Below are 25,220 nucleotides of genomic sequence, written 5' to 3'. Positions count from 1 at the left end.
TGCTGACTGCCATTGGCGATTGCCAAATAAACGGATCACAAGGTGTAATAAATGGATCTTAATTAAAAATTTAATACCAAACAGAAAACAATAAACTTGCGGCAAAGATGGTATACCGCAAACAAAGGTGCAAAGATTTTTGTACACCATATCCGGATTTCGACAATTAATGTCTCTTCAGTGATGTTAGGAATCGAAACAGTATTTGGAAGGCCGTGTAATTTACCTCAATTTAGGTTTGACTCTCGAATTTTGAGGAGTCAAATTAGGATGAACGGATCATATAAACCCGAAGGCAAATATAATACAAGCCCAAACGAAAAAATATAAACAAGTCTAAATTGAAAACAACGTTCAAACCTATGATTGCGTTGGATAAAAACCGCAATTTTTATACGTGTATATATATATATATATTACCCATTTATCTAAATCCAAAATAACGATCACCCGTTTTACAACTTCTCAAACTAGTTTAGAATATATATAGCTATTATATTTAACACAGGGGAAATTCCTCAATTCAAACGAAAGGGAAACAAAACACTTTTATTATACTTCATGTCAAAATGCTAGATTTTGATTGGTGAATACGAGGGAGACAATTTACTCTATCCCATGGCAAATACTCTATTACCCTTCACGGAGACGCTTGCTCAAGTGTGCGCTTTAATAAATATGATTGTTATGTACAAGACGACATAGTTTATTACTTTGAATTTGAAATTTAATAGACAGTAATAACAGAACATTCAGTATAATAAATTAAATAACACATATCTGAGAGGGTGATAGAGCAGATTGTTACCCCTCGAAAAGACATTGTCAACCTTGGCTTCGCCTCATTTGACAATATTTTCTCGTGGTAACAATCTGCTCTATTACCCTCTCAGCTATGTGTTGTTTATATAATATTTAACACAGGGGAAATCCCTTAATTCAAACGAAATGGAAACAAAACCCCTGTGTCCGCAGGGTCAAAAACTAGAACTGATTCGTAATGAATTCCTAGTCACAATTAAAATTTTACAATTGAATTGTTTCACAGTAAGACTGAATACAAAATATATAAGTTTGAAAAATAATTGATGGTTTAAAGGTAAATACTTAAAATTTACAGCTTGAATATGACACATTCGAATTTGTTTGTTCCCATTAAATGATTAGAGGGGCGTTACTTTTTGCTTCCTTAACAATGTTGCGTTTGTTTTAATATGGAACGCCAACACTGTCTTGTTATGACCATTTTCATTATATGATGTGCATTTACCTTTATATGATGTGCACTTGTCATTATATGATGTGCAAACATCTTTATATGATGTGCAAACATCCTTATATGATGTGCAAACATCCTTATTTGATGTGCAAACATCCTTATATGATGTGCATATATACTTATATGATGTGCTTATATACTTATATGATATGAATACAGATGTGCAAACATTCTTATATGATGTGAAAACATTCTTATATGATGTGCAAATGTACTTATATTATGTGCAAAGATCCTTATATGATGTGCAAATATACTTATATGATGTGCAGATATACTTATATGATGTGTACATATCATTATATGATGTGCAGTTACCATTATATTATGTGCAAATATCTTTACATGATGTGGTTGTGTCATTATATTATGTGCTTGTTATCTTATATGATGTGGTTTGGTTTACTTCATTATATGATGTCGAAACGTCATTATATGATGTGCTTTCATCGTCGTTATGGTCAATGAACATGATTACGATTAGAATGATTACTGTCTACGTCATAACTGATTCCGATCTGCTTCTGTAAACTATAAACTCAGCTCAAATATGTGTCTATCGCTAGCGAGAGTGCAATTAATAGGAAAAATGAGACAATGCAATTTAACAAAATCAACGTTTCAAACATTTCGGTGGGAGATTAAGATCAATTTATACAGGAGCTAATTGGAGAAATTCGCGGCTGTAGCGAAAATATGATAAAACAAACTTTGAGGCTCTTTATAGCTTGCTATTTGGGTTAAGCAAATGTTACGTGTTGAAGGTCGTACTTTGACCTATGATTGTTTACTCTTATAATTATGACTTGGATGGAGAGTTTTCTCATTGGCTCTCCTACCACATCTTCTTATTACTATTCATTGCAAAATGCACCATTGAACTCACAGTCAGTTTTAAATATATTTCACAACAATAGCTATAAAATTATCTACTCGTGCATAATATGGCGAGATGGTTTGTTTTATAAAATGTTATTGAATAATATAAATGGTAAGATGTATAATGTAGTGTTACTCCTACAAAACCATACAAAGTCGGAAATATTTGTGATATTACGTATACATGTAGTGTTTTGTACTTCCTTAATTTGTATTTGAAACAATCTTTTTTCCACAGAAAAAGCCAAAATATCCAAATTTGGAGACCGCATGCTTAGTCCACGTACTGCCCGCGAAATGCGAAATGGTCAGGTTGGGTAATGTTCACATATTTTGTATATACAGATTGTTTATTTTCAACTTATTTTAATGGAGATTTTTTTAATTGCTAATAAAATTCTGCAACTTGAGTATGACAACAGATTTGGAGTGGCGTCAACGGTTTCTGAGATACAGAGGGGTTGATTCCTGGTGAAGTGTTTTGGATTTTATTTTTCATCCGATTAGATGGGATTTTTTTCATTGTGTACTAATTTTGATCCTTTTCGGTAATGTCAAAGGATTTTACGTAGTTCATACGGTTATTTAGTTAAAAGGAAAAAAAAAACACTGAAAATCACACTTTGCCACACTTTTTCAATTTAGGGTATTTGATATTTTTATTTTCCAACAGAGATGAATGGGGTGATGCCTGTCTTTTGCATTATGTTCCTCGTTTTCGTCTCTTTAAAGAAAAAGAATAAAATGCATTAAACGTGTCCAAATCCTTACTGTGTCCACACTCTTTGTTTCAACACTTGCCCAATTGTTCCGCGCTTTCGCTGGCATCTTCTAGTAATTATAATTCGAAATACTTGGCTTGCTTGTGACAATGGTGTTCGACAAGGAGTAAACTTATTACCTTTTCTATTTTCTTTACTTTTGATTGACTAAAAAAAAATTCTTAGTGAGTAAAAATATTACAGGACTTAACAGAACTATACCAGAAGATCTGGAAAGAGAATTAGAAATATATCATAAATTTTTTATACCTCCTGACTAAAGACTTTCGAAACCTCTCTCTCTCTTGTTTTGTATATATTGTAAAGTTATTATTGTTATCTCTGTACTGATGTCATACATTGACTTTATGAGAATAAAGATATAGATTTAGAGGCCATAATTTTACCGGTATGGATGATTGATTGATTAATTTGTTGATTGATTTATATTTACCGCCATGCACTTTCAACACTTTCATGCTATTTCGTGGCGGTGAGTTTATATTGTTGGGGAAAGCCGAAGTTCCCAGAGAGACCACCCAACCTTCGTTTGGAAAACTGACAATTCTGGTCAATTAAGATAGGAGTCGAGCTTACCTGCCACATGCGGTATTCGAACTCACACACCTAAGTGTCGACAGACAAGTGATACAGTAGTTCGACTATTCACACCACTCGACCAGCGAGCGCCCATCTCTTTCATCCGAAATGCTTTAAAGGAGATATGGAATGAACTTCAACTCGGTGTTTTTCATTTGCTTTCAGCTTTTTATTATGTTTTCGTGCATATATTTCACAACTTCAATATAGATGGTTATGGATGGATGCTTGATGTGCAGCGGCAAATTGATATGCATATTCGTACAAGAACATGTTACAGCTATTTTCCTGATGGATGTAATTTACAGGTTTGGTTGGCTTGCTTGCTTTGTTTGTATAAAAGTGTGTTCAAGCATTCAATAACATCATACAAGCTGAAACCCAGCCTATCTGTTGATTAGAGTTGTAAAACTTAATTAAAATGCATGAGCAAACAGTTATAAAAACAAAGCAATCAAGCCAATCAAACCTTTAAACTACATGCATTAGGAAAATAGCTGTAATGTGATATGAATATTAACCCTGCTTTGTACTAGACCGACACCCTGAGCCGGATTTTTAACATGCTAGTTCACAAGGTAACTTTCCGAAGGAAGACATGTCACCTTACCCGGACAAATTCTTCTGATTCCGAGCCGACCAGCTTTTGCTCTTATTCCTTAATTTCGCGGGCTTAGCAGGGAAGCAGCAAATATCAACATTTTTGGAAAATAGTTTGTTTCCATTCTAAATCAGGGAAAAATAAAACAATAATGAAATTAAAAAAAAAATAACCATGTTCTTTTTTATTAAAGTCCATCAAGGAAATACACGTGTTCCTACTCACACTACAGTCGGTGTCTAACAAATGATTAATATATAATGTACAGATCATCTGTCTAAGCTTTGGTTACAAGGATCTGACAACACTTCGTTTTACTTTCTGTCCTGGTTAATATTACATCAGCCAATAAAATTTCAGCCTTCATATTTTTGAAGGTGTGGATCAATCCGACAAAACCAGAGAATCCCAATGGTCTTGAATTGAGCGTTTTCAGATCGGCGTAAGCAAAGCTTGAACACACAATACCTGTAATCTAATCAGATTGGTGTCTAAATGAACTTAAACACTGCATTTATTTATTGTTTACCGAGACCTGTTGTTCTCTTACAGATAGAGAGTTGTATTTTGAATTTTTCAAAGTGAAGATTTACGGCAGCGGCTTTTAATATTTTGCGTTTATCCTGGAAACTATAATAGATTTAAAAAAACAAATAGTGCAATGTGTCTGAGTAAACTCTATAGTAAAGGTCCTTTTTGGGCAATTTTGGCTCTTCAGAGTTTTGTTGTTTTATTGGCTATTATCTTGATAACGTATCTATAGAGAAACCTTTTCTTGAAAACTGGTATAGACAAGAACAGATATAATCAAAGTAGTGAAGTAATGATCATCGGATGACCGCAAATTCTTGTGGATGGTCACAAGCACTTGTCCCAGAAAAAAATCGTATCTGTACCTGAAAGTAATGTTAATGTACAGAGATATATTTTTTTTCTGAGACAAGTTCGTGGATGATGAATAAATGTTCGGGAATTCAACCTCACCGTAATAACTATTATATTGTAGTGGTACAAATTATATATTATTAATCTGTGATCTAAAAAAAAATATTTTTATGAGTATTGAAGAAATAAACTTATAACAAGCGATAAGGAATGTTATTTTGCACTCTATAATGTCCGTATTTATAAATCGGTTACCAGTCAAAAACGAAAGCTACGTAAGTAGAAATCTCTTTGGTAACAATACATCGGAATATTAAGATAAATAAATAAGTAGTAATTATGGTAATTTTCTTTCATTGGGGTGGGGACGTGTGAGGAAACAGTGGAATTTCTCTTATTTTTTTTTCAAGTCTACACCTTGAAGAAGGAAAAACAGTCAATAAATACCCCCTTTTCCAAAGACCTACAAATTTCAACCCGCCCCCCCCCCCCCCTTCTTCCCAAAAAAAAAGCCACCATCGGACAATTACATACAAACGCACATACACACATTTTCAATACTTTTGTTCGTAATAACAAAAAAATCGTATTAAGTTTCTAAATGCATTATAAGTTTAAAATATTGCGTCAGTAGTGAATCTAGAACTTCAAGTGTGGAAGTTGTTTGCAACTTCACGAACTTATAATAATTTGGATTTGCCGGTTATGGTCTCATTAATATTTACCACACCTTCATTCGATATTAGCTTCAGATGAAAAATTTTCTGCTAGTGAAATTGTTGAAACTAAGGATTCAGGTTTTAACAATTGAGGCGAGCGGATCCAGGCGTAAAAATTGATGCCTACTGATTTTGAAGACATCGCCATAACATTATACCGCAAATCTATAACTATATAAAATTGAATGCACCTTTCCATTAAAAAAATGATGAAATTAAAGGCCCCTTTTATTTCTTCCTATCCCTTTTTTTGGGGTTACAAATGACTGGTCCCTTATATAAGCCATTACCCTATCAAAGTCCGATTTTTTCCCATTCTTTTGTGTCTATCTTGAGAATATATAAAGAGAAACTCGAACAGCTAAAATAATCAGCAAGGCAAACTTTACATTAATGTACATACTAGAAATTCGAGTATTAACTTCTTATAGATTATTTTTTTTATGGTGTACAGAAATTGACAAATATAATGCCCTCCCTTGTTAAAATGAGCATAGAGCATGAAATAAAAGAATTCTTTCTTAAATTTGATAATTTTAACCGTATGTTCATTATTGCAGATTCCGTATGTTTATTATTTAGACCAATCGATTAAAACAAAACGTTGCAATTCATATATTTTGACATTTTTCCAACAATATCAGGTGTGATTTTTTACATCTTAAAACGAGGTACTAATATGCCAAGGTTTATCTCTTTTTAAATCTCAACCATTTTCCAAACGACAGCTAAAAATTTGAGCCTGATTAATTGTTACTCCGCAGAAGCAGATCGGAATCAGTTCTGACGTAGTGAGTAATCGCTTTAATCGTAATCATGTTCATTGACCATCAGGACGATGAATGCACATCATCATAATGATGTTTCGACATCATGATATGATGTTCTGACATCATATAAAGATGTAAACCGAAACACACTATATAACGATGTTAGCACATAACATAAGGATAAGTTCACATCATATAAAGAAGTTTGGACATAATATAAAGACATCTGTACATGATATAAGATTATTTGCACATCATATAAGACCATTTGCACATCATATAAGATAATTTGCACATCATATAATATAATTTGCACATCATATAATATAATTTACACAACAGATAATGTCAAATTGTCATCATATAAAGGTGATTGCATATCGTATAAAGGTGATTGTACATCACATAATGCCGTTTCTACATCGTATAAGGAAAGCATCACATAATATAAGGACTCAATCACATAACATAATGGAAAAAGCACATCATTTAATGAATTGTGGACATGATATAAAGATGTTTGCACCTCATATAAATGTGTTTGGACAGCATATAAGGACAACTTCACATCATATAAATGACAAGTGTACATCATATAAGGACAAGTTCACATCACATAATGACAAGTGTACATCATATAAGGATAAGTGCACATCATATAATGTCATTTGCACATCATATAAGGGTAAAATGACATCATATAATGGCAAATGAACATCATATAATGAGAAATGTCATAATAAGACAGTGTCGGCGTTCCATATTTTAAGGTAAGAATTTATAAACTAAAATCGCTATTTCTGAGGTAATTCAAATCAATTCCTGCAGGGGTTTTTGTTGCTTTTCAAAGAGATCAAACTAAGGAGGGTGTCAAGTACATTCCAAAATGGGTTATGGGGTGCTTTTTTTCTTTATGGTGGCCAGGTGTTCATACCGAAAGCCTAGACACAGACATTATTATTTTGCATTTAGAAGCGACTTTCCTTTTTCATTGGAAACTTTTTTTTTATAAAATAGTTATATTTGGAAACCAGAACGGGTTAAAACTGACATATCCCACAATCAAGTGTTACGCATGAAATCAAGCTGAATCTCGTCCAGAATACAGGGTTTTATTTGTAAAAATATTTGCCTTGTATTTATTCTACATGGAAGAGAAAAAAAGAGAAAAAAGGGAGCGGAAATATAAGACTCACAGACATCAACTTAGAAGTTCTTTGTTTAATAAGCTCGATATTATGTGCGTCAGATAGAATAAAACTTTTTTTTTCTTAACATTCAATAACAACAATTAAGAAACAGACTAATAAATTAAACGAAGTACATTATTCCTAGCAACAACTAACAAACCAGTAAGATCATGATAAACAAAGTGATAACAATAGACAAAGCAGCACGGTATTTAAATCAGCATTCACAGATGTGATTTTTTTCCAGAATCATCAAGACCGTATTTACATGTAGCTTGTAGCTACCTATTCTATTGTCCTTTCTGATAATAATCAGTGACACTTGAACTCTGAGAAAAGGAAGATTTATTCAGGGATAATCTGTACCGCGTTTCATCAGAAATATTGGGTTTAGCTATTTCAAAAAACCAGACAAGGTTCATTATAAAGTCATACGTCGTACAATTGATATTTAAGTTTCAACTTTGTTCAGTTACTACTACAAGTCAACAGAATCTAGTTTTTGAATATCTCTCTTTGATCTTCTGAGATATTTGTTCGTGTATTTTATATGTAGAATATCATTGGACTTTTTCAATATCACATCCGTATCAACCCGGGACCAATATAATCCCAAGAGCTCTGCTGGTGTGTGATATTGAAAATGATATAATACAGATTTGGGGTTTGATTACCCTTTGCCATTTCACATACAATTTATTTGTATTTACAACTAAGAATATTATAAAACCATCATTGTGCTGTTTACCATATGTATCAGGTTTAAGGAGGATTGAGCCGTCACAAATATGTTTAATCCCGCCTCATTTTGAATGTGTCTGTCCCAAGTCAGAAGCCTGTAATATAGTGGTTGTCGTTGGTTCACGACTCATATAAATTAAAATGCTTGGTTTTTTTTTAATTATGCCATTAGTGTTTTCGTTTGAATTGTTTTACATTTTTCATGTCGGGGCCTTTTATAGCTGACTATAGTGTATGGGGTTTTCTCAATGTTGAAGGCTGTTCAACGTAATTTGAACTTTGGTGGGTAGTTGTCTCATGGGCAATCATATCACATATTCTTTTTTTATAATGTAATTTCAAGCATGTTCTTCCCTTTTTATACGCCCGTTTACGGGACGTATTGGATATACTGTTGTCCGTCCGTCCGTCCGTCCGTCCGTCCGTCCGTCTGTCTGTCTGTCTGTCTGTCTGTCTGTCTGTCTGTCTGTCTGTCTGTCTGTCTGTCTGTCCGTCGTCAACATGTCGGACAATAACTCAAAAACGCTTTTTGCATGAAACTTTGGTGAATTGTTTATATCTACTGACGTGAGCTCCCTTTCGATTTTTATAAATTTTAGATTTTACGTTTCCTTGTTATGGGATTTTATTCAAAAAGGGGTGATTTTCCAGTTTTCGAACAATAACTCAAAAGTGCTTTGGTGACTGGTTTATATCTATTAAAACAACCTCCCTTTAGTTTTTATAAATTTCTGATATGACAGTGAGGAGTTATTGAACTTTATTCTTTGAAAAAGCGACGGGCGTATCATGCGCTTATGGCGCAGCTGTTTATTTAATATTGAAATTGTAATTTTGAATGGGCATTTTTTTTTAAATTAAATGCGAAAGGCGAAAGGGATGAGTGTATGGTATACGGTGCATGTGAAATGTGAAATGGTGTATGGTGTATGGTGTTTTGTGTATGATGTAATGGTTTATGGTGCATGGTGTATGGTATGAGTGGAAAGTTTACACCTTTCATGGACTGTAGTTGGTCTATTGTGTATGATGTAAAAGTACATGATGCATGGTGTATAGTATGAGTGGTAAGTTTACATCATTCATGGACTGTAGTTGGTCTATTGCGAATGATGTACACACCGTTTTCATATCGCATATATGACTGAATCGTACCTGCCGAGCGTTTCACATTTCTTTCAAGTATCCGGTGCATCGAATTACGTGTTATTTTCTAAGATTTCGATAGCCATGCATACTGGTTTTCCAAGTGTGACGTCACAGCGACAATACAGGAATTTTCAACTGATTTTTACTCCGGGGGGGGGGGGGGGGGGGGGGGGGAGGGTGCACTTCAATACTTAATTGATAGGGGTACTGCTGGGGTTCTGTTACCTCATATATTACGTAGGTAAAAATTTTGTAGTTCGTTCTTATGTTGTACTGTCAAATCACTGTCCCAGGTTAGGGGATGGCTCCAACAAACATGTTCAACTCCGCCACATTCTGTATGTGCCTGTTCCAAGTCAGAAGCCTGTAATTTAGTGGTTGTCGTTTATTTCTGTATATCCTTCTTTCTTTCTCTTTACTATATTGTACATAAATCAGGCCGTTAGTTTTCTCGATTGAATTGTTTTGCATTTGTCATTTCGGGGCCTTTTATAGCTTATTATGTGGTGTGGGTTTTGCTCATTGTTGAAGACCGTACAGTGACCTATAGTTATTAACTTCTACGTCATTTGATGTCTGATGGAGAGTTGTTTCATTGGCAATTATACCATATCTTTTTATTTTTATATGTCCAGTTCATTGATCGCTGCAAATCTGACCAAACCGCCAGTTGTAGAAGTTCTGGTAGTAAACGACGCACCGGAAACGCTCGAATAGTTACAATACGCCATCCAGACCTTTATTTTCTTAAGTCGTGTTTATCATTTCTATTTTAAATTTTGACCAGTATATTTACATGCTAGTACAGAATAACTAGCCACTTTTTAGATCAGTTTGACGTATATGAAATATGAAATAGATACATGTATCGTTACAAATTAAATATAGATAAATATTTTTTTAGATGTTACATTACCGATGGAAATAATTGGAGAGGGTCTGGATGGGGATGGGGGCGGCTTCATTCATTCTTTAATATTTCTAAGGTAATTTTCTCTATTCTTTATAATTTTTTGCCCATTATTCTTTATAATCTAGCACCCCATTATTCTCTATTCTTTATTTTTTTATCGTATTTTTCTCTACTCTTTATTATTTTGGGTGATTTTTCTGTACATTTGGGCCATTATTCTCTATTCTGTAAACACCATCCAGACCCTCATAAGATACGGATCGTGTTAGGTCTTCATGTGATATCATTAGTTTGTTTTTTAATCTTTAAGTGATAATATTAGGAAATAATAGACTTAATTATCGGTATAATAGTTCATGGACGTTCGTAATTTATATCTATAAGCGGAAGTTTTTTTTACCATAGTACTGATGTACTACACTGGAACAAACTGGTTTGTAAATAAGATTGACCTAAGAAAATCGGACAGCATAGTTATAGATATAAATGATTGAGGAGAAATATTTTTGTTTTGCCGTGAAATATCATTAATGAACAAAATTAAATGTCTATATATAGAGGTATTTTTTTTATATTCAAGCATATATATTCGAGAATAAGCTTCAAAACTATTATTCATTCGGGAATAATTAAGATTTAAGGTAAGAAAAATTTACTACAGTTTAAACTGAATTGTTCGTCACAAAAAATGAAAATGGCAACAGATATTTAAAATGACAGGACAAATAGTTAATAAACCTGTACATGTCTTATTCATTTAATTGAGGAAAAATAAATGGTTTTTGTCCCTTAAAGCTATTTTTAAAATGAAAGTGTTTGAAAAAAATCAAGTTTTGGCTTGAACATTATGTTCTCTGGACTTTTCCTAGGAATTATTTGGAAAAGATTTAAATGTTAAAATGTAAGTAAAGTTAAGATTGAGTAGACGTTGGTATCAATGAGCGCTACACAACTTTCCCGCTAGAAATAAGGATTTTGACGTTGTTCAAAATATAAAACTAAGGAGATGTGGTATGATTGCCAATGAGACAACTATCCACCAAAGTCCAAATGGAGTGGATGTAAGCAATTGTAGGCAACCGAACGGCCTTCAACAATGAGAAAAACCCATACCGTATAGTTGGCTATAAAAGGCCCTGACATGAAAAATATGAAATCATTTAATTGAGAAAACTAACGGCCTGATTTATAACAAAACAATTTTCGTAAAACAAATATGACGGACATGAACCAATGACCACCACTGAACTACAGGCTCCTGACTTGGGACAGGCACATACATAATGTGGCGGGGTTAAACATGTCTGTGATCGCTCAACCCTCCCATGATCAGAACAGTGGTGTTACATATTAAGAACAAACTAAAAATCAGTTGAAAAGGGATGAACTCATCAGATCGATACAAAGCAGAAAAGCATCTAACAAAAACACAGATCGGACGTGGCAGGGTATTTATAAATCTCTTACAACAACAAAAAAGACACAAAGTACAGATCTTAGAGAACTCACAGCTACTGACAGCTATTTCAAAGCCAATAACAACTAATAAAAAATCATGCATATCTAAAACAAAATATCAATCAGTACATAGCCAACATCCAATATATTTAGTGTAAAAACGTCATTAACAGTCAGAGAAAAAGATGACCTTGTACAATGCCAAAATATAGGTATCGACAGATTGTAGTACCGTGAAAGGGCATATGTGTATAACAATATTATTTAGTATGGTTTTAATTACTGATAACAAAATCATTATTTATACTAATAAAAACAATATTCAAAGATGTAATTTCAGTATTGAATTGGTAACCTTTTAGAATAAGTTTGTTTAAAGGATTGATAAGTTTACCTGGATCGTTTCAAGCGTACACTTTTTTTCATGTTTTGTAGTTTAATGCGTAAATGTTCCTAACAGAGACCGTAGCATTAACATTCTTTCACATGTTATAAATATTTATTTTGCAGAGACTTTCGAAGTTCCTTCGTTAAATATTTCAATTTTTCCTTTGATCATCGGTTGGCATAAGTAATAAAAGCAAACAATAAATAAAATATCCGAATTTCCATAGAATATTTTTAAAGTCATCAAGAGGTTGAATCAGTTTCCCTTGAATTCATTTATTAAACACCAGGCACATTTGGAAAATGTCTTTGGTTCTTTGCTAAACTTCACAGTATCTTAGATTTGTGTTTGTACGTTTTTTACAACATTAGTGCATAATATAATCATTTCAACAAATCAAAAAGGCTTTAAATGACTAAAAACTGAACTTCTGATGGGTTATTGTTAGTATTTTTTTCGAAAAGTTTATAAGGAAATTGACTACCACGCAAAATTTAAAAAACGCATGCAAAATTTGTAGTTGAGTGTCAAAATTGTCTCCAACAGCAATGGCCTAGCACTGAATACAAATTTGATGTCACGAATTTATCTAAAATGATTTAAAATACTTTGAGTAAATCATTTAGCCATACATTTGAAAATTCCAGAATGTTTGAAACTTTAAAACTGATTTTAATCCTACGAAGTGAAACAACTGCAGAGGGAAACTGATAATTTTTAGGACGAACGTGCTTCAAAAGTATCACAATGAATGTCTTCTTTTATAACAAAACTGACATACTATCCTTCGATGTCTTGATATCTTTATTTTCTGTTCTATTCTCTCTTTGCCATTTTTTTCTACTTTATTTTGTTGTGTGTATTTTCAGTTTCTTTTTTTTCCCTTATAATTAGGCAATGTTCTCTTGCCGTAAGACTTATTGGCTATTGAAGTTGTTAATAATAAAATTGAGAATGGAAATGGGGAATATGTCAAAGAGACAACAACCCGACCAAAGAGCAGATAACAGCCGAAGGCCACCAATGGGTCTTCAACGCAGCGAGAAAATCCCGCACCCGGAGGTGGTCCTCAGCTGGCCCCTAAATAAAAATGTGTACTAGTTCAGTTAAATGGACGTCATACTAGTAAACTCCTAAACATATAAATGAACTAAAATTAAAAAACATACAAGACTAACAAAAGCCAGAGGCTCCTGACTTGGGACAGGCGCAAAAATCGGCGGGGTTAAACATGTTTGTTTATAATGTTCTCTTGCCGTAAGACCTCTTGGCTCTTGAAGTTGTAAATAAGTCTCCTTGTTTCTGTTTGATTCTACAATTTACGTTTTTTTTATGTTGTTGTTATTTCAAAAATGTCTCTCCTTCGATTTTCTTTTTTTTTCATTTACAGTAATATTCAAATGCTTCTTTTGATGATTTGATACGTATGACAGGGACATCTGGTTATTTTCAAAATCTCATTTTATCAACACTTTATTCATAAAATGTATTCATTTTTTCATAACACGTGGCTTAAGGATGTTTGCTCCTCTTGTTTTTGAATTTTTGCCAGATATTCGGAATCCTCTGGTTTTATCCATGTAGTGCCATTAAAAAATTTTGCCCACTAACCCCTACTTTTCTTTTCATTATTTGATTAAATATAGTTTGAAATGCCATCTTTGAAAATCTTATTAAATCCTTGTTATTTTTTCATACTTTTCGACAGAAAAAAGGGGCCAATGTTAAATGTATGAAAAATCTAGAGAGAATCATTTCCCGCCAAATTTTCAATGGCTTATATCTCGAAAACAAGCACACAGACCCTTCATTTTTTTCTGCCTTTTTAGTTCCTTTATTTATATACTATCAATCTATAACAGTCTTTTAAAAAGCTTGTTATTTTAAAACAGAGTAGCGAACATCCTTAATATGATAGTGTTATAATTTATATTTCACATTCTATCTGAACAAAACATCATCAGCATATGCCTATGCAATGGCGTATGAGCTGGGGATGGTGGGTGGGGAAGCGGGATCGTGACATCAAACATCAATTACGATTTGTGGAATTTGGCAATATTCCATGATATGCTATAAACATACTTTTCCCTAACGATAAATTTTAAGGAAAATGTAGCTTTTTTTATGATGCTTTCAGTCGTAGAAAAGGGTTCTGTCAAAATTTATCGAATTTCAAGGAAGGTTTGACAAAGTTATTGATGACTTAAAAACGTTAACCACAGACTGAACCTAAACGGTTTCTTTGAAAATGATAAACCTTTTAATAACTTTTACCTATAAACACACCTGCTCTCACTGTTGACTTTTAATTTTTTCTTAATTTGTCTCATAAGTCAACAGTCAGATCAGGTGATACACTAAAGTAAAACTCAGAGAAAGTCGAATCGATGTTTGTTGCGAGAAAATTTATTAAAAAGAGTTTCTCATTTTCAAGGAGTAAAAACAGGAATTTTTGTCAAATGTTTGGACTCCTTGTGTTTTTTTCCCTACGAAACAGAAAAAAATATTTTGCTCCATAACACCCATTTTTTTCTTTTTATATAAGACTTCAATAGCTCATGATCATAAAAGATCATTTACCAAAATTTAATCAGTTTTTAGATTTCTTTTCTTTCGATTTGAGACCCAAATAATACCAATGGAAATATAAGGTAAAAGTCCGAGTCAGCCTTTTCCCGCCATTTTTAAAAAATTAAATATCTCGAAAAGGAGTTCCATAACCTATCAATATTTTTAGCTTATTTTGTTCCTTAACTTATGCTCTTCGGGCTTATAGTATCAATTTTATTTTAAGTACATCCTTAATAGTTTTTGTTTTTTGTTGTTTGGTTTGATGGTAGATCTTTGATTGTGTCTGTTTAATTTGTTTACAGGTATATAGAATCGAGATGTTTTATATGTCACTTTCTGTTGTTGCCCTATAGATATGTTTTTTTTGGTTAATTTTGTCGTTGAGTTGCTGTCTCGTTGGCATATACCCCGCATCTCATTTATTTATCATAATTATATAGCCATATTTTACTTTATATGACAATGATACGTTTTAACTTTAATTTTTTAGTGTTAGAACTATGTATGGTATTAAATCCAAGGTTAAATCACCAGAAAATTGAGTTAATGATGGGGAATGGAGGGGATGTTAGTTGGGCCCCAGCCCGCTTGAATCGGGAAAATCGTCTTTATTTATTATTTTTTTTTTTTTGGCATACAAATCGGTAAAATATTTTGCCTCCCTACGCTCTTTGACAGTATCAGGTTCGCCCAAATCTTTTAACCTCAAATCATTGATCGCACCTGTTAAATAATGTTTGTTCTTAGATTTGAAATGTTGCATGTCTGTTTTACGTCATTTTGTCTCCAATACCTCAGTATTAGTATATCCGTCTTTTTTTATAGGATCTGAAGGTAATTCCAGAAGCATTTATTTAGCGTACTGAAATGATCTGGAATAGATATCATACGTTTTACCCATATATGGCAATGTCATTCAACTTCATATATTTTTCTCTTTTTAGAATTCAGTTTTCATAAGAAGAGCTGCTTGTTTGACAAAAAAAGGAGATGTGATAATATTGTGCCTTAATTGTCGCCATGGTTGGTTGTAGATAACAATACCGTTGACGTCATTTCTTAACAGTTATCAGAAGAATGATTGCACCAATGTTTATGTAATGGGAGCAAAACTACGTGACTTGAGTAACTAAGGTGAGTTAACTACTGACTTTTAATTAGAGCGGTTTTATAAAAAAAAGTACATAACGGTTTGTTAATCCGGCAATGATTAACGTTGTGAACAAGTTATCCATCATATTTTCAGGGGCCACCACATTAAAAAGCTAAATGCGTTGGTTTATTTTTAATTTACTATGCTAATATAAAAATAAGGAGATGTGATATGATTGCCAATGAGACAACTATCCACCAAAGTCCAAATGAAGTGGATGTAAGCAATAATAGGCAACCATACGGCCTATAACAGTGAAAAAAAAAACATACCGTATAGTTGACTATAAAAGTTTATTTAAATACGTTAAGAGTAAAATTTGAAAATAAGAACTTGTATTTACACTGTACAAATCTAAATTAAAACATATCAATTTCAGATGGAAACTGTTTTTTAAAACTCGTAGACCATTTCGCTTCGTTTAAAAGTGTCCACATGTTACATTAAAAGTATTTCGCATTTTCAAGATCTATGGAGAGGAATTACTATTTTCCTCAAGTTTTAAATGATTTTAAAATCTGAAAAAGGTACAAAATTGGTAAGAACGTTTTATCTAAAATATGAAATACATGAGGTACATAGAGTTAACTGCGTAATTTATAGTACATGTGTATTATATCACATTACAAGACATCATGCAATTTAACTTAAAATATGATAAAAACATATATAAACATTATAATTTTATTATTATGTGTATATGAAAACAGGATTGCTTTATTGATTGATTGATTGATTGGTGTTTAACGGCACTTTCAACACTATTGTGCTATTTCGTGGCGGTAAGTTTTTATTGGTGAAAGAAGCCGGAGTGCCCGGAGAGAACCACTGACCTTCGGTAGGAAAACTGACAATCCTAGTCAATTTAGATTGGAGTCGAGTGCATCTGCCCCGTGCGGGATTCGAACTCACAATCTCAGTGTTGACTGGCAAGTGATACAGTAGTTCGACTACTTAGACCACTCGGCCACCGAGTATGAAAACAGAAAGATGTGGTATAATTGCCAATGAAGACAACTCTCCACCGGAATCTAAATGACATAGGAGTAAGCAATTATCGGTCACGGTTCGTCTTTCAACAATGAGCAAAACTCATACCGCATTAAGCAAGCTATAAAAGGCTCCGACATAATAAATGTAAAACATTTCAAACGAGAAAACTAATGGCATTATTCATGAACAAAACAACACACGAAAAACAAATATGAAATACAGAAACAAACGACAACCACTGAATTATAGGCTCCTGACTTGGGACAGACACATAAACAATATGGTGGGGTTAAACATGTTTGTGAGCGCTCAACCCTCCCATGACCTGGGCAGTGGTGTTACATATTAAGAACAAACTATAAAAATCAGTTGAAAAGGGCTGAACTCATCAGATCGATACAAAGCAGAAAAGCATCTAACAAAAACACAGACCGGACGTGGCAGGGTATTTATAAATCTCTTACTGTAACAACAAAAAAGACACAAAGTACAGATCTGAAAGTTTGTTGTCTATCAGCTCATAGACATAATTTTGTCATGTGACCGTGACGTCATCAACGTTTTTTTCATGATTTACTCCTTAAAATGGAATTTAGAATTAAATTATAAGGAATGACTGCATGTAATATTTTTTCTGTCTTTTCGAAATAAAAGGCTCCGACATAACAAATGTAAAACGCGGGTTATTCAGTGTGCACCACATTTCTGTTGTTATTTCTTCATAGACAGAAAACATATAAGTAATTACTTAATAAATTTAATAATGCTATTTCATAAAACTTTTAAAACAAGCCAAATTGTATCACATTTTTTGTGTCGGATCATTGAAAAAAATTATACAATCTTGTTGATTCACATTGTACTAAAAACCGTACTATGGCCTATCATTGATATCCTTTTTCCGTGTTACACGTATATCATGGTTTGCGTTAGTGATTAATTAAGAAATAATTCATTGAAGCCATAGATTTGTTGGAAATTTACACATGGCCTGGGCCGTGATATTCGAATTTTATCCTGAGCGTTAGCGAGGGATAAAACTAACGAATATCACGGCCCAGGACATGTGTAAATTTACAACAAATCTATGGCTTCCATGAATTATTTCGATTCGAATAGGACAAATACGGTCATTAAAAAACTGAAGCGAGGGTGGGTATGCCATGTGTGTGGCTGTTCTATTTTACCCACTGTTAGATAAATGTAAACAAAATCTAATAAATCTGTAGCTTTCGTGAATCATTTCTTAAATAACCGCTAGAAAAAATGTGATTGATTCTTTTAATGCTCAAACCCAACATTTGCCATTTTTTATTTACATTTTTTTCTCGTAAGCTACCGTCAAATTCACTGTTGACATTTTGTAACCATGGAGCCGCCATGTTGACTTGCTGAAATCAGTAAATGTGGGAATAATGCAATAGAATAGAAAAAAAACAACACCTACCTCAAAACTTTATTTTAATGCAATATTATCCGAGTTTAGAAGGTAAACGCAATGGAAAAACCTTCAGCTTTGGCGTTTTCATTCGTCACTGGTGTCAACGTGATGATCGTAACTGCAATTACGATCATCCCAATATGGCGGTCACAAATTTAGGGAAATTTTATATGGCCGATTTCTCCACTTTAACAGCTTGTATTTAGATATGTTGTATGTCAATAAATCTTTATAAGCATTGCCATTGAATGTATTTTTCTAAAAGGATGGAAAAACAACCAGAAGAAGGAAAATCGCTATACAAAAAAAACACGATGATGATCGTAACTTCGGACTTTTGCCACTAGACTCAAGCTGGCAGCCACTTTTAGCAGCCAATCAAGATAGCAGCCACTTTTTTCCAGCAGCCAATTTTGATGATATGTCTAAAAACCCAAAAACTATAACAGACTCGAACGTTCCAAAAATCTCAAAATCTAAGTTAAACGTAATTTAAGAGCGGAATTCGACAATTTCGCGGCTTGTAGTGATTCTTAAAGGATTTTTTCGTTTTAAATACCAATAATGATAGCAGCCACTTCTTTTTCGATACCAATACGATAAATGTATTATTTTTTAACGTCTAAATGACCACAGATGTTCAGCCTTAGAAGTGAACGTTGAACAAACCAACACAAATGACGTCAGTAACTGAAAGCACTCACTAGCTTGATTTCTAAATCCGGCATATTGGTGTCAATGTGTATAGAAATATCTAGTTTCTACATAACTAATATATGTGCAGTTAGTCGCCGGTTCGATATTCTATATCCAACTAGCTGTGAGCAGTCGGTTCAATATTCAAACTTATTTGAAAATCATAAATATTGAGAGTTAAAAGGAGTGAAAAAGTACGTAGGAAATCGTTTTATGACCCCTTCAAGCTGTCGTAAATTCTCGTTGTCCTCGAATATAATCCCTTATGTAAGTTGCATAATTGTCTTTATGTAAAATATAGTTTTTATCAATTAAACAACATTAAAGATGTATTTTATATACAATATTTCTTAAAACAATAGAAATATAACCTAAACGCTAGAAACATTTAAAAAATATCAATAGAAATATTTATGGAAAGCCCCCACCTGTCCCAAAAAATGTATAGTAAAAACCTACAAAATTTGAACCCCAACAATTTCCGAATGGGCCTAACTCCCAAAAATTCATTTCAGTGTGGCCTTCCCCAAGTTATTACCTTTCATTTGAGCCATGTCCGGTGGCGAACTTTACCGTACAGCGCTGGCGAGGTTAACCGAAAGAATATAGGGTGTATACATATTTTTTTCCTTAACAGCAACTTTGAACCCCAACAATTTCCGAATGGGCCTAACTCCCAAAAATTCATTTCAGTGTGGCCTTCCCCAAGTTATTACCTTTCATTTGAGCCATGTCCGGTGGCGAACTTTACCGTACAGCGCTGGCGAGGTTAACCGAAAGAATATAGGGTGTATACATATTTTTTTCCTTAACAGCAACTTTGAACCCCAACAATTTCCGAATGGGCCTAACTCCCAAAAATTCATTTCAGTGTGGCCTTCCCCAAGTTATTACCTTTCATTTGAGCCATGTCCGGTGGCGAACTTTACCGTACAGCGCTGGCGAGGTTAACCGAAAGAATATAGGGTGTATACATATTTTTTTCCTTAACAGCAACTTTGAACCCCAACAATTTCCGAATGGGCCTAACTCCCAAAAATTCATTTCAGTGTGGCCTTCCCCAAGTTATTACCTTTCATTTGAGCCATGTCCGGTGGCGAACTTTACCGTACAGCGCTGGCGAGGTTAACCGAAAGAATATAGGGTGTATACATTTTTTTCCTTAACAGCAACTTTGAACCCCAACAATTTCCGAATGGGCCTAACTCCCAAAAATTCATTTCAGTGTGGCCTTCCCCAAGTTATTACCTTTCATTTGAGCCATGTCCGGTGGCGAACTTTACCGTACAGCGCTGGCGAGGCTTACCGAAAGAATATAGAGTGTATACATTTTTTTTTCCTTAACAGCAACTTTGAACCCCAACAATTTCCGAATGGGCCTAACTCCCAAAAATTCATTTCAGTGTGGCCTTCCCCAAGTTATTACCTTTCATTTGAGCCATGTCCGGTGGCGAACTTTACCGTACAGCGCTGGCGAGGTTAACCGAAAGAATATAGGGTGTATACATATTTTTTTCCTTAACAGCAACTTTGAACCCCAACAATTTCCGAATGGGCCTAACTCCCAAAAATTCATTTCAGTGTGGCCTTCCCCAAGTTATTACCTTTCATTTGAGCCATGTCCGGTGGCGAACTTTACCGTACAGCGCTGGCGAGGTTAACCGAAAGAATATAGGGTGTATACATATTTTTTTCCTTAACAGCAACTTTGAACCCCAACAATTTCCGAATGGGCCTAACTCCCAAAAATTCATTTCAGTGTGGCCTTCCCCAAGTTATTACCTTTCATTTGAGCCATGTCCGGTGGCGAACTTTACCGTACAGCGCTGGCGAGGTTAACCGAAAGAATATAGGGTGTATACATATTTTTTTCCTTAACAGCAACTTTGAACCCCAACAATTTCCGAATGGGCCTAACTCCCAAAAATTCATTTCAGTGTGGCCTTCCCCAAGTTATTACCTTTCATTTGAGCCATGTCCGGTGGCGAACTTTACCGTACAGCGCTGGCGAGGTTAACCGAAAGAATATAGGGTGTATACATTTTTTTCCTTAACAGCAACTTTGAACCCCAACAATTTCCGAATGGGCCTAACTCCCAAAAATTCATTTCAGTGTGGCCTTCCCCAAGTTATTACCTTTCATTTGAGCCATGTCCGGTGGCGAACTTTACCGTACAGCGCTGGCGAGGCTTACCGAAAGAATATAGAGTGTATACATTTTTTTTTCCTTAACAGCAACTTTGAACCCCAACAATTTCCGAATGGGCCTAACTCCCAAAAATTCATTTCAGTGTGGCCTTCCCCAAGTTATTACCTTTCATTTGAGCCATGTCCGGTGGCGAACTTTACCGTACAGCGCTGGCGAGGTTAACCGAAAGAATATAGGGTGTATACATATTTTTTTCCTTAACAGCAACTTTGAACCCCAACAATTTCCGAATGGGCCTAACTCCCAAAAATTCATTTCAGTGTGGCCTTCCCCAAGTTATTACCTTTCATTTGAGCCATGTCCGGTGGCGAACTTTACCGTACAGCGCTGGCGAGGTTAACCGAAAGAATATAGGGTGTATACATATTTTTTTCCTTAACAGCAACTTTGAACCCCAACAATTTCCGAATGGGCCTAACTCCCAAAAATTCATTTCAGTGTGGCCTTCCCCAAGTTATTACCTTTCATTTGAGCCATGTCCGGTGGCGAACTTTACCGTACAGCGCTGGCGAGGTTAACCGAAAGAATATAGGGTGTATACATATTTTTTTCCTTAACAGCAACTTTGAACCCCAACAATTTCCGAATGGGCCTAACTCCCAAAAATTCATTTCAGTGTGGCCTTCCCCAAGTTATTACCTTTCATTTGAGCCATGTCCGGTGGCGAACTTTACCGTACAGCGCTGGCGAGGTTAACCGAAAGAATATAGGGTGTATACATTTTTTTCCTTAACAGCAACTTTGAACCCCAACAATTTCCGAATGGGCCTAACTCCCAAAAATTCATTTCAGTGTGGCCTTCCCCAAGTTATTACCTTTCATTTGAGCCATGTCCGGTGGCGAACTTTACCGTACAGCGCTGGCGAGGTTAACCGAAAGAATATAGGGTGTATACATATTTTTTTCCTTAACAGCAACTTTGAACCCCAACAATTTCCGAATGGGCCTAACTCCCAAAAATTCATTTCAGTGTGGCCTTCCCCAAGTTATTACCTTTCATTTGAGCCATGTCCGGTGGCGAACTTTACCGTACAGCGCTGGCGAGGTTAACCGAAAGAATATAGGGTGTATACATATTTTTTTCCTTAACAGCAACTTTGAACCCCAACAATTTCCGAATGGGCCTAACTCCCAAAAATTCATTTCAGTGTGGCCTTCCCCAAGTTATTACCTTTCATTTGAGCCATGTCCGGTGGCGAACTTTACCGTACAGCGCTGGCGAGGTTAACCGAAAGAATATAGGGTGTATACATATTTTTTTCCTTAACAGCAACTTTGAACCCCAACAATTTCCGAATGGGCCTAACTCCCAAAAATTCATTTCAGTGTGGCCTTCCCCAAGTTATTACCTTTCATTTGAGCCATGTCCGGTGGCGAACTTTACCGTACAGCGCTGGCGAGGTTAACCGAAAGAATATAGGGTGTATACATTTTTTTCCTTAACAGCAACTTTGAACCCCAACAATTTCCGAATGGGCCTAACTCCCAAAAATTCATTTCAGTGTGGCCTTCCCCAAGTTATTACCTTTCATTTGAGCCATGTCCGGTGGCGAACTTTACCGTACAGCGCTGGCGAGGTTAACCGAAAGAATATAGGGTGTATACATTTTTTTCCTTAACAGCAACTTTGAACCCCAACAATTTCCGAATGGGCCTAACTCCCAAAAATTCATTTCAGTGTGGCCTTCCCCAAGTTATTACCTTTCATTTGAGCCATGTCCGGTGGCGAACTTTACCGTACAGCGCTGGCGAGGCTTACCGAAAGAATATAGAGTGTATACATATTTTTTTCCTTACCAGCAACTTTGAACCCCAACAATTTCCGAATGGGCCTAACTCCCAAAAATTCATTTCAGTGTGGCCTTCCCCAAGTTATTACCTTTCATTTGAGCCATGTCCGGTGGCGAACTTTACCGTACAGCGCTGGCGAGGTTAACCGAAAGAATATAGGGTGTATACATTTTTTTCCTTAACAGCAACTTTGAACCCCAACAATTTCCGAATGGGCCTAACTCCCAAAAATTCATTTCAGTGTGGCCTTCCCCAAGTTATTACCTTTCATTTGAGCCATGTCCGGTGGCGAACTTTACCGTACAGCGCTGGCGAGGCTTACCGAAAGAATATAGAGTGTATACATTTTTTTTTCCTTAACAGCAACTTTGAACCCCAACAATTTCCGAATGGGCCTAACTCCCAAAAATTCATTTCAGTGTGGCCTTCCCCAAGTTATTACCTTTCATTTGAGCCATGTCCGGTGGCGAACTTTACCGTACAGCGCTGGCGAGGTTAACCGAAAGAATATAGGGTGTATACATATTTTTTTCCTTAACAGCAACTTTGAACCCCAACAATTTCCGAATGGGCCTAACTCCCAAAAATTCATTTCAGTGTGGCCTTCCCCAAGTTATTACCTTTCATTTGAGCCATGTCCGGTGGCGAACTTTACCGTACAGCGCTGGCGAGGTTAACCGAAAGAATATAGGGTGTATACATATTTTTTTCCTTAACAGCAACTTTGAACCCCAACAATTTCCGAATGGGCCTAACTCCCAAAAATTCATTTCAGTGTGGCCTTCCCCAAGTTATTACCTTTCATTTGAGCCATGTCCGGTGGCGAACTTTACCGTACAGCGCTGGCGAGGTTAACCGAAAGAATATAGGGTGTATACATATTTTTTTCCTTAACAGCAACTTTGAACCCCAACAATTTCCGAATGGGCCTAACTCCCAAAAATTCATTTCAGTGTGGCCTTCCCCAAGTTATTACCTTTCATTTGAGCCATGTCCGGTGGCGAACTTTACCGTACAGCGCTGGCGAGGTTAACCGAAAGAATATAGGGTGTATACATTTTTTTCCTTAACAGCAACTTTGAACCCCAACAATTTCCGAATGGGCCTAACTCCCAAAAATTCATTTCAGTGTGGCCTTCCCCAAGTTATTACCTTTCATTTGAGCCATGTCCGGTGGCGAACTTTACCGTACAGCGCTGGCGAGGCTTACCGAAAGAATATAGAGTGTATACATTTTTTTTTCCTTAACAGCAACTTTGAACCCCAACAATTTCCGAATGGGCCTAACTCCCAAAAATTCATTTCAGTGTGGCCTTCCCCAAGTTATTACCTTTCATTTGAGCCATGTCCGGTGGCGAACTTTACCGTACAGCGCTGGCGAGGTTAACCGAAAGAATATAGGGTGTATACATATTTTTTTCCTTAACAGCAACTTTGAACCCCAACAATTTCCGAATGGGCCTAACTCCCAAAAATTCATTTCAGTGTGGCCTTCCCCAAGTTATTACCTTTCATTTGAGCCATGTCCGGTGGCGAACTTTACCGTACAGCGCTGGCGAGGTTAACCGAAAGAATATAGGGTGTATACATATTTTTTTCCTTAACAGCAACTTTGAACCCCAACAATTTCCGAATGGGCCTAACTCCCAAAAATTCATTTCAGTGTGGCCTTCCCCAAGTTATTACCTTTCATTTGAGCCATGTCCGGTGGCGAACTTTACCGTACAGCGCTGGCGAGGTTAACCGAAAGAATATAGGGTGTATACATATTTTTTTCCTTAACAGCAACTTTGAACCCCAACAATTTCCGAATGGGCCTAACTCCCAAAAATTCATTTCAGTGTGGCCTTCCCCAAGTTATTACCTTTCATTTGAGCCATGTCCGGTGGCGAACTTTACCGTACAGCGCTGGCGAGGTTAACCGAAAGAATATAGGGTGTATACATTTTTTTCCTTAACAGCAACTTTGAACCCCAACAATTTCCGAATGGGCCTAACTCCCAAAAATTCATTTCAGTGTGGCCTTCCCC

General features: G+C 35.4%; 1 protein-coding gene across 2 annotated transcripts in view; it reads left to right on the top strand.

Annotated features, from left to right (window-relative positions):
- LOC127720489 (uncharacterized) overlaps positions 1 to 25,220 on the top strand; it is a 78,414-nt gene that overhangs the window by 20,102 nt on the left and 33,092 nt on the right. For both annotated transcript variants that reach the window (XM_052227076.1, XM_052227075.1), the window contains exon 2: positions 15,852 to 16,041. The gene's annotated coding sequence lies outside the window, so the exon portion shown is untranslated. The remainder of the gene's footprint in view (positions 1 to 15,851; positions 16,042 to 25,220) is intronic.

The sequence above is a fragment of the Mytilus californianus genome, unplaced genomic scaffold (genome assembly GCF_021869535.1).
Source record: "Mytilus californianus isolate M0D057914Y unplaced genomic scaffold, xbMytCali1.0.p SCAF_11, whole genome shotgun sequence".
Lineage (NCBI taxonomy): Eukaryota > Metazoa > Mollusca > Bivalvia > Mytilida > Mytilidae > Mytilus > Mytilus californianus.
Note: the sequence above shows the minus strand (reverse complement) of the source record. Positions and strands in the feature narration are given on the sequence as shown.